Source organism: Lagenorhynchus albirostris, chromosome 12 (assembly GCF_949774975.1).
Source record: "Lagenorhynchus albirostris chromosome 12, mLagAlb1.1, whole genome shotgun sequence".
Taxonomy (NCBI): Eukaryota; Metazoa; Chordata; class Mammalia; order Artiodactyla; family Delphinidae; genus Lagenorhynchus; species Lagenorhynchus albirostris.
Window position 1 is genome coordinate 71,793,061 of NC_083106.1, and position 10,201 is coordinate 71,803,261.

General features: G+C 39.7%; 1 long non-coding RNA gene across 1 annotated transcript in view; it reads left to right on the forward strand.

Moving 5' to 3' along the window:
- Nucleotides 1-6,375: 6,375 nt before the first annotated feature.
- Nucleotides 6,376-10,201, forward strand: part of LOC132530348 (uncharacterized) — a 29,946-nt gene continuing 26,120 nt past the window's right edge. The window contains exon 1 of the long non-coding RNA XR_009543773.1: nt 6,376-6,508. This is a non-coding gene — a long non-coding RNA (uncharacterized LOC132530348). The remainder of the gene's footprint in view (nt 6,509-10,201) is intronic.

Below are 10,201 nucleotides of genomic sequence, written 5' to 3' on the forward strand. Positions count from 1 at the left end.
GCCTCACTGAGTTGTTTTGAGGGTTATAGGAGTTATGATTGATTATTGTGTCCAACACTGTGTGGTCAATAAATGTTAACTTTTTTTCCCTCTCTTCAGCCCCAGTGTCCTCATCTATAAATCAGCAATAATAATATCTTTATTGCCCAGTGGTATGCTGGAGCTGGCTCATACCAGCTCACGAGAGCTGCTTGTTAAATTTTTAAGACCTTCGTAAGCCTGTTTTTTTTTTTTTAACACAGTCGATAATAAATATTAAATTACATAAATTTACAATTAAATAAACTATATTAAAAACAAAGGCAATAAATATTCAAACTCATCACTTCTTAAGTATTTTACTATTATCATGCTCCTAAGGTTATGTAGGTGTGTTGGTAATCAGTGTGGGGGAAATATTATATAAACAACACCGCATTCAGTGAAGTCATTATATTGGAAGCTTGGAATTACAAATGCTTTAAATCAGGGCTTTTTTCCCACTAGAGAGCTGATTGCTAAACATTTATCAGTACTGTGCATATCTACCTGGTTTTTAAATGGAAAAGCACCCCACACATATAATTTTAGAAGTTTATTCTAAGTTTGGAGTTCTAATATTTCTCCAATGTCATGTTGAAAACATTGAGGAACAGATGCTGCTAGTGATCATGGCAACATCAGTAGTTAATAGCACGCTGAGTATGTACCTTGGGGGAAGGTGGCCCTGAAGTCTGGGTGTGCAAAATGATTGGATCCTTGTATTCAAATAGATATTAACCTAAATGTCCGTCAACAGATGAATGGATAAAGAAGATGTGGCACATATATACAATGGAATATTGCTCAGCCATAAAAAGGAACGAAATTGAGTTATTTGTAGTGAGGTGGATGGACCTAGAGTCTGTCATACAGAGTGAAGTAAGTCAGAAAGAGAAAAACAAATACCGTATGCTGACGCATATATGTGGAATCTAAAAATAAAAAGGTAAGAATAAAGACGTAGACATAGAGAATGGACTTGAGGACACGGGGAGGGGGAAGGGGAAGCTGGGACGAAGTGAGAGAGTGGCATGGGCATATATACACTACCAAATGTAAAATAGATAGCTAGTGGGAAGCAGCCACATAGCACAGGGAGATCAGCTCCGTGCTTTGCCATGACCTAGAGGGGTGGGATAGGGAGGGTGAGAGGGAGATGCAAGAGGGAGGGGATATGGGGATATATGTGTGCATATGGCTGATTCACTTTGTTGTACAGCAGAAACTAGCACAGCATTGTGAAGCAATTATACGCCAATAAAAATGTATTTTTAAAAAACAGATACTAAACATATAACAGTAATCATTTGCCAGGCATGGATTTCAAGAAGTAAGCCCTGCAAATGGCACTAAATATCATGTAGTCTCTCATTCTAATTATAATCTGTAATTCAGTGCCTCCATTTTTAGAATAGACTTGACAGTACTTGCATGTTTATTCTCTACAGTGTCATGATGTGCATTTATAAGGTGTCTTTTGATATAGAGGTCAGTGAATTGTGTAAATGATTATTTCTGAGCAGTTACAGCCTTAAACCTAATTCCATGAGACATAGAAGCTCCAATGAAGTCAAAGGTTTTTACCCCTGAAAAATATACTTTAATTATTTAAGACTATGATATCCGCAAAAAATGGATTTACTCAAAAGTTCCAAGAAAAAAAAAATAAATTTAGACTTTAAAATACGTACTAGTGATGGAGTATTCCCATATATTTTTCAATTATTATTTAGAGTATTTTTCTTGTCAGTGCTGTTTTTAAAAGCTCTTAAATCTCATAAACCTGTACTTTGAAGAAGCTGTTTGCACCTAAACCCTTTTTCATTTTGAAGTAGCGAGTTGAATCTGTTAAAAAGGAATCTCAGCATGCCAACTTTGAAAGAATAAGAAATGACAAAGTGTAATGTTTGGGGAAAATACTATAAATTAGCCATTTTGAAAATAAAATCTGGAAAATATAAAGAATAAAGAACAAGTTAATATTTGAATAATATTTCCAGCAATGATTTATCTCTCTTACACTAAAACTCATTTTTTTAATCCAAGAGATTAGCTTCTATTACAAATTACTTTATTACAAAGAAAGTTATTCTAATCTGATTATGTAATTTGAGAGATAATTATGAGAAAATCACATTTTATTGTTAAATTTCCTAAATTTTATATTTTGCTTTTAAATTAGTAAATCGTTTTTCTATCCACATATTTTTCCTGTGTTAGTACACAGTGTTCTTTTTAACTTTACAATTATGAGATTCAGTTTCGTCTCTATTGCTTACTGATCATGAATAAATTAATAAATTAATTAATATAATACAATTAATAAATGTATATATAAATAATAAATATAAATAAATTAATATAATTCTCCTGATTAGTTTCTTGCACTCATAAAAACTAGGAATAACAGAACCTAAGAAGCAGTTCTAAAAATGTTCATGTCAAGCAAAAGTTGATTTCCACAAATGTTCCTTTTGGAGATGATGTTAGCATTTCTCCTGACACTAATGCATGGTAGGGTAAACACACTGTACTGATACAAGGGTTCAAAATGTCAAAATACCAGTCCTTGTTGAGGTCATTTTAACTTGCCACTGAAACAGAGAACATAGAAAGAAATGAACATTCACAACACTAAAAACTGAGATTGGATGTATTACCTACATGAGACTGTGGAAAGAATCTATCCAAATTGTAAGGCATGGAGTAGACTATGAAAAATTTGGCTGCCCTCAACTCTCACTTGAAATAAAGAACATTTGGAAAATGGTACAAGATACTTTGAACCCCTCAACTCCACCCCATTTGTCACTGGCTTCAAAGAATGAGGGTATTTACCCATTAGAAAATAAGATAGTCAATTTTCCACTTCCATCACAGCGCGCACGCGCACGCACACACACCGTATTCCAGTAAGGACTGGAGCCAATGGAGAGATGCCCTTGCCCTAGCACTTGCCCTTGAGAGAGGCAATTCTTCAGTACAGTTTACGTGTTCCTTCAAAAGTCCTCACTGGAATAAAGTCCCAGTGGTCCACAGTTGTAATGAACTCAAAACACCACCTTTATTGACTTTCTCTGCCTCACTCGAGCTTCTTGAGATCATACTTCAACGGAACTATCTAGTCATGAGTCCTTATGGCAGACTCTCTTTTCAGGGACACCCAAACTAACAGGAATGTCCTACTTCCCCCTTCTTCGGCTTCTTTCTGCTTTTATTCACCCTTTGAGACTTAGCTCAAATATCACCTCCTCAGGACAGCCTTACCTGACTCCGCCACTCTGATTAGATTCTCTTTTATTATAACATTATAATTGCTCTGAAGTGATGGTGGTTTTATTAATCTGATTGTGGTAATCATTTTACAAAGTTTATGTGTAGCAATCATCGTAATGTGTGCTTTATACAATCTTATTTGTCAGTTATACCTCAATAAAGCTGTGGGGGGAGAACAAATTTTTTGAAATGTCAAGCAGTATTTTTCCTGCTGGGAATGTCGGTTTACTCCTATTTTTCAATCTTACTCAAAACCCCTTATTGCATAATTTATGAGCTACAGCAGCTTTTGACCATTGTTTTTTAAAATTACAAACTGCGAAACCCGTGGTGGCATTTTGCTAAATGGCCTTGTACATGTTGGCTTTTGAACATGTATAGAATAAAAGCACACAATAAAAAAAATCAAAATGCTCCCTTTTTTAAAAAAAAATTTATTTGGCTGTGCCAGGTCTTAGTTGCGGCTTGCAGCCTCCTTAGTTGTGGCATGTGAACTCTCAGTTGCAGCATGCATGTGGGATCTAGTTCCCTGACCAGGGATCGAACGCGGGTCCCCTGTATTGGGAGCATGGAGGCTTAACCACTGAGCCACCAGGGAAGTCCCCAAAATGCTCACATTTCTGTTGGAATATGTATGTGAGTGCTGGGTCACAATGTAAAATGTTTTGTTAAGTGAATTGTGGTTTAAAGTGTTTGAAAGTCCCTGCTCTAGGCTGGTGCTTCTCCCAAATGTTCGGGACCCTCAAATCATAATAGTTCAGCTAAAAATGCAGCTTTCTTGCCTCATCCCAGAAATTCTGATTGAATAGGTCTAGGGTGGGGCTCAGAAATTTGCATTTTAGAGGAACTACAAGTGATTCTCACTAAATCACTAATTACAGACACAGATGATAACACTTCTGGGGTTGCAGTGAAGGGATGTAAAGAATTGCTTGTCAGTTCACTTTTCTAGCATTGCAGAGGGCTTCCCCATGATCAGAATTGTGGAGAAGACCTTAATTCGTGATATGAAGCAGCGTAGGGCAGTGGTTAAGAGGGTTTGTAAAATGAGACAGACTCGAGTTCCAATCCTAGTTTGTCATTTACTAGTTATGAGATATTGGGACTCTCTTTTACTTTGTTTGTGTAAATGGGGTTAATAACTGTTCCTACTGCATAGAGTTGAAAGGATTCAATGAGATAAAGCAGCTTCTGCATGATAATAAAGGAAATATTAGCCATTGTCATCTTTAGGAATCACCAACATTTTGAGAAAAATTCTACTTGCTCACTTAATTTGACAGACATTAGTTGAGTGTGCAAAGAACCGTGCTAAGTGCTTTTAGAAATGCAAAGATGAAAAACAGCCCCTACTTTCATGGAGCTTACAATCTGACATGGTCATAGACTTTTACAGCAGAAAATAATCAGGTTACCCAATCGGGCTCTCATTTAACAGGTGAAGAAACTGAGACTCAAGAGCCTAAGCAAGTCGTCCATATAGTTAGTGGAGAAGTCTGAAGTAGAGCCCAGACACCTGACCCAGGCCAACGTCCTTCCACCAGCCCAGACTTCACTTCATGGCTGGGAGCCCAGTCCTGACAGTGGTGTGCTGGTAAATGTAAACAGCCAGCTCTCTGGGCACAAAAATGTTTGTGCATACATTTATATGTAATTGTATTCAACCCTTTACTCATGTAAAGGATAAGTAACACATGGTCTACAAATGATAATGACATATGCAATACTCTATAAGGTAAATGCCGTATGACCAACTGATTCTCAGTGGATGTTTTGATTTTCCTCAATTCTTCTATCCATAGCCAACCCACGGTTGCAATTCAACGATGATTTGACTAATGGCATTGTATCTCAATCCACTAAATCTTTTTTTAATTGTGGTAGCACACATATAACACAAAAGTTACCATCTTAACCGTTTTTAAGTGTACAGTTCAATAGTGTTAAGCATATTCACATTGTCGGACAACTAATCTCCACAACTTTTTCGTCTTGCAAAACTGAATCTCTGTACCCATTAAACAGCACCTCCTCATTCTTCCCTCTCCCTAAATCCTGGCAACCACTCTTCTACTTTTTGTTTCTTTGAATCTGACTATTCTCGATACTTCACTTAAGTGGAATCATACAGTATTTGTCATTTTGTGACTGGCTTATTTCACTTAATATAATGTCATCAAGATCATCCATGATATAACGTGTGAAAAGATTTCTTTCCTTTTTTAAGGGCTAATGTTCCATTGTGTGCACATACCACATTTGTTTGTCCATTCATCCATTGATGGACATTTGGGTTGCTTCCACCTCTTGGCTCTTGTGAACAGTGCTGCTATGAACATGGGTGGGCAAATATCTCTTTACAATCCTGCTTTTAATTCTTCTGTATATATACCCAGAAGTGAAACTGCTGGATCATATGGTAGTTCTATTTAAAAATTTTTGAGGAACTGTCCTTCTTTTTTCCATAGTGGCTGCACCATTTTACATTCCCACCAACAGTGCAAAAGTGTTCTCCCGCTTCTCCACATTCTCACCAACACTTATTTTTTGGTTTTTTGATAGTAGCCATTCTCATGGGTGTAAGGTGATCCACTAACTCCTTTCCCAATAAAATTTGTCATTAAATCTGACATCATCTACTGTTAAACTGTGTGAAAATTAATAAAGTAAAACCTCACTAAAATGGAGTCAGGAGGCCAGAGGGAGAAGTTCTCACGTCAGTACAGATCCCAACAGGAAGAGAGATACTTTGCCTCTCTGGCAGGGAGTGATACTACTTCACTACCACCAGAAGGAGGAAGAAAGATTTTTCTCCGGCCTGACAACAGCCCAGCCAATGAGAGACTGTCACAACTCAGCCAATGAAAAGCCACTATACTTTGAGCTTTCACTTTCCTCCAATGGACTTTTTGTTTATGACAGCCCCACCCAACTTCCCCTTCTCTATAAGAGTTTCCCCTCCTGCGCTTCACCAGATTTGCATGTGGTTTGCCGTAGTTGCGTGTCCCAAGTTACATTTTGTGCTGCTCCTAAATAAACGCGTTTTGTTGGTAAATAATTTGCTGTTCTGTTGTTTTAAGTTAACGCTAGATGGAGGTCCCACAGAGATCCAGAGAAGAACGCTGACAACTCCGAGGCTGGTGAGCAAACAGGTGTCGCTACCTTGGAGCCCACGGAACTCCTGCTTTCTTGCTGACCCTGAAATTTGAGGGTAAGTGTTTTTGCTGGATCCAAGCTCCACTCTTTTTGCATTTTGAAGCTCTTCAGCCTTTATTGAGGATCTGTTTAAAGCCTTTGTCCTTTATTTGTTAAGGCGTTGTTTGGGCTGTGAGTACTCACACTTCCGTTTCTTTTGAAATCAGGCAGTTCCTACTGTAACTGTGCTGGTATTTGACCTGCCGGCTATTAAAAATTATTCTTTGCTCTAGGGAAAAACCTCTGAAAAATTGGATCCCAGTTATCTAAATGTTTTGAGGTCACACCCCCCCCTCCCAGGCCCCAGCCAATTTTAGTTTAAAAACCGTGGTGCCTCCTCGTGTTTATTTGATTTATGACTTAACCAAAAGTAACATCGATGGCCATTATGGGGCACTTCTGGACTCTCCAAACTTACCTTTCTTAAAATCTGTTACACAGTCACGGCTCTGAAATAGCCAAACTCAATTGGATGTTTATTTTGATTGGTATTTTGAGGCTTCCAACCATTATCAGGAGTCTAAAAAATTGCCTCTGTGCAGAATACGATAATTAAATTAATTGAGGTGAGCTGTTAAAGAAAGACAAAATGCCTTCCAAAGGCTCACGTTTGTCCCCCGCTTTCCTCCGTCTCAGGCTCCACCTCTAGTGCCATTTTCCTCCTTCTCTGAACCTAGCAGAAACTGCCCCTTTAGTGTTAAATCTTCTGAGGAGCCATATAAACCCCCAAGTACTTAGGTCCCCTGAACTAAGGCCAAACTGTGAGCTGCAGTTAAAGAGTTCCCTGAAGTAACCGAGGACCTCCCCACCATATGTCTGCTGAAGAATTTCACATAGTTATTCAAACCTACCAACACGGTTTCTCAGGTTTATATGAGTTAGTCCACATGCTTGCTGGTGAGGGTCAAGCCGAACACTGGATGAAACTAGCCCAATGGGAACATACTGGAAGGGATTAGAAAGGCAAACCCCTAACTTGTCAAGAGGCTGCAGCACTCACTGAAAACCCCCAGTGAGCAATTACAGCAGCCTTTCCTAAGCCTGTTGATGGGAACAAAATTCAGGCTTGCGCACAAAAATCCGATGACGCTGTCCGTGACTATTGTAGTTGACTTCAGATTATTTTTAAAGAAAATCCTGTCTGTCTTCAGATGTTTAAGTCCACTGGGTTAGGCTTTAACTCCATGTTTATTAATGGGCTTAATCAGGACCTTTCTCTTTTAGTTGAAAGGACCAGGATGGAATGGGAAAGTATGTTCACTCCAGATTTAGTTAATTTGGCAAATCAGCATACTCAAACCCTGGAAGAGTCGCCCAAAAGACTGCTAAAATTCTTTGTCTTCACCTCTGGCAAATGAAGTTCCCTAAACAGAAGCAAAACCTTCCAGTTTCTGCTATCATTGCAAAGAGCCAGGACATTGGAAAAATGGTTGTTACAAATGTAAATGTTTCAGGTATCTTTAGCTTTCTCACCGGCCTTCCCAAGGTCCTCCCATTTCTCGGTGACAGGCTTCTGAGCACCTCCAGTCGCGTTTCCCATGCTCCTCCTTAGCTCAGAGGAAACAGCTCTCCAGATGTGGAATGAGTCTCTCTCTGTCCTAACGGACACTGGAGCCACACCACTTGGTGCTCAACCCCTCTGCTGTGAAGCAGCCCCTGCCTCGTAGTACTAAGACAGCTCACATAGGGGCTGTCTGCAGTGAACCTCAAGAGGTTCCTCTCTCTGAACCGATTCCCTTTTGTTTAGGCCCCTGGAGAGATGCACACCCTTTCTCCTTTGCTCCTCTGCCCCTATCCATTTATTAGGTTTAGACTTCTTGGAGAAGTATCATGCCAGGATTTCTTTCTTCCCAAAGGGGGAAATAATTCTAGAATTTGACAGAAACCATCAAATTAGCCAACCAAGAGAAGTAACCAAGAGATGTTAATTAATTAACATCTTTTTCTTGCCTTTGACAGTACAGGAGCTGGTTCTGGAAACACTGATCATTTTTCCCTGTTGAATCAGCTACCATCACCACCCTTACGGGCAAAATCTCTAATAATGGAAAAATTCACCGTGCACAAAAGATTCAAATAGATCTCAGAATCTCTCCCCAGAATTAGACAATACCCTATGAGTAAAGAAGCCCTTCAAAGAGTAAAGCCCATAACAGAAGATTTCAAGGCTCAGGGCATCATCATCCTTTGCAGTAATCCCTGTAATACTCCTGTTTTACCTGTGAGAAAACCCAAGGGCCAAGAATGGAGGTCTGTCCAGGACCCCTGAGCAATACACAACGCCATTATCCCTCGACGCCCTGTTGCTCCTACTGACATCCATTCCCACTGGGAGCACATTTTCACTGTAATTGATTGATGTAGTGCATTCTTTAGTATTCTAGCTGGTAAGGCAAGTCAATATCTTTTTGCCTTGGGAAAGATGACCTTACACCTGGAGAAAAATGCCCCAGGATTTCACAGAAAGTCCGTTTTACTTTTCACAAAACTTGAAAGCTGGTATAAAGTTTTCTGCGGGTTCTACTTAGTTACAGTATATAGATGATTCACAACATATAGATGCTCTCCTTCTTGAATCTGCTCACAGGAAGACAGCATCCACTTACTAAAACTTTTGACTTAAGGTCAAAAGGGACGTAAAGTCTCCAAAGAAAAGCTGCAATCTGCTCAAACTCAGGTTCGATATTTAGAGCACCTGATCTCAGAACGGTGGCTACGTCTGGATCCTGAGAGCCTTCATGGCACCCTGAACTTCTACAAACCTAAAACTAAGAACCAATTACAAGGTTTTCTCAGGCTAGCTGGTTACTGTTGAAATTGGAGTCCAAATTTCTCTCTTATGGCTCAGCCCCTCTATGCTTTATTGAAACCCAGCAAACCTGACCCCATTAATTGGGGAGGTCAAGATGACACAGCTTCTGAAGGCTTAAAGAAAAGCTTATTGAGACCACCTGCCCTTGGACATTCTAACTATCAGCTTCCCTTTTCCCTTTTATATGTGAGAAGGAAGGGAATGCCCTTGGAGTACTCACCTGCAAACATGGGGACCATCATTGACCCATAAGGGTATTATAGTCTGACACCTGGTAATAATCTACAGGAGATTCCTCTAACCAATGCAGATTTTTCGTGGTTTACAGATGATTCTTATTTAAAGGGAGAAAATGGTAAATAGAGTGCTGGATAAGCTGTTGCAACTCCTTTTGATATCACTGAGGCAGCACCTTTACCAATGGCTACTTTGGCCCAACTCGCTTCATTATACAATCTTTTTTTTTTTTTTTAACATTCTTATTGAAGCATAACCTCTCCACAATGGTGTGTTAGCCTCTGCTCTACAACAAAGCGAATCAGTTATACATAGACACACATCCCCATATCTCCTCCCTCCAGCGTCTCCCTCCCGCCCTCCCTATCCCACCCCTCTAGGTGGTCACAAAGCACCGAGCTGATCTCCCTGTGCTATGCGGCTGCTTCCACTAGCCACCTATTTTACATTTGGTAGTGTATATATGTCCGTGCCACTCTCTCACCTCGTCCCAGACCACCCCTCCCCCTCCCCGCGTCCGCAAGTCCATCCTCTATGTCTGCGTCTCTATACCTGTCCTGCCCCTAGGTTCCTCAGAACCATTTTTTTTTTTTTAGATTCCATATACATGTGTTAGCGTACAGTATCTGTTTTTCTGTCTCTGACTTACTTCACTCTGCA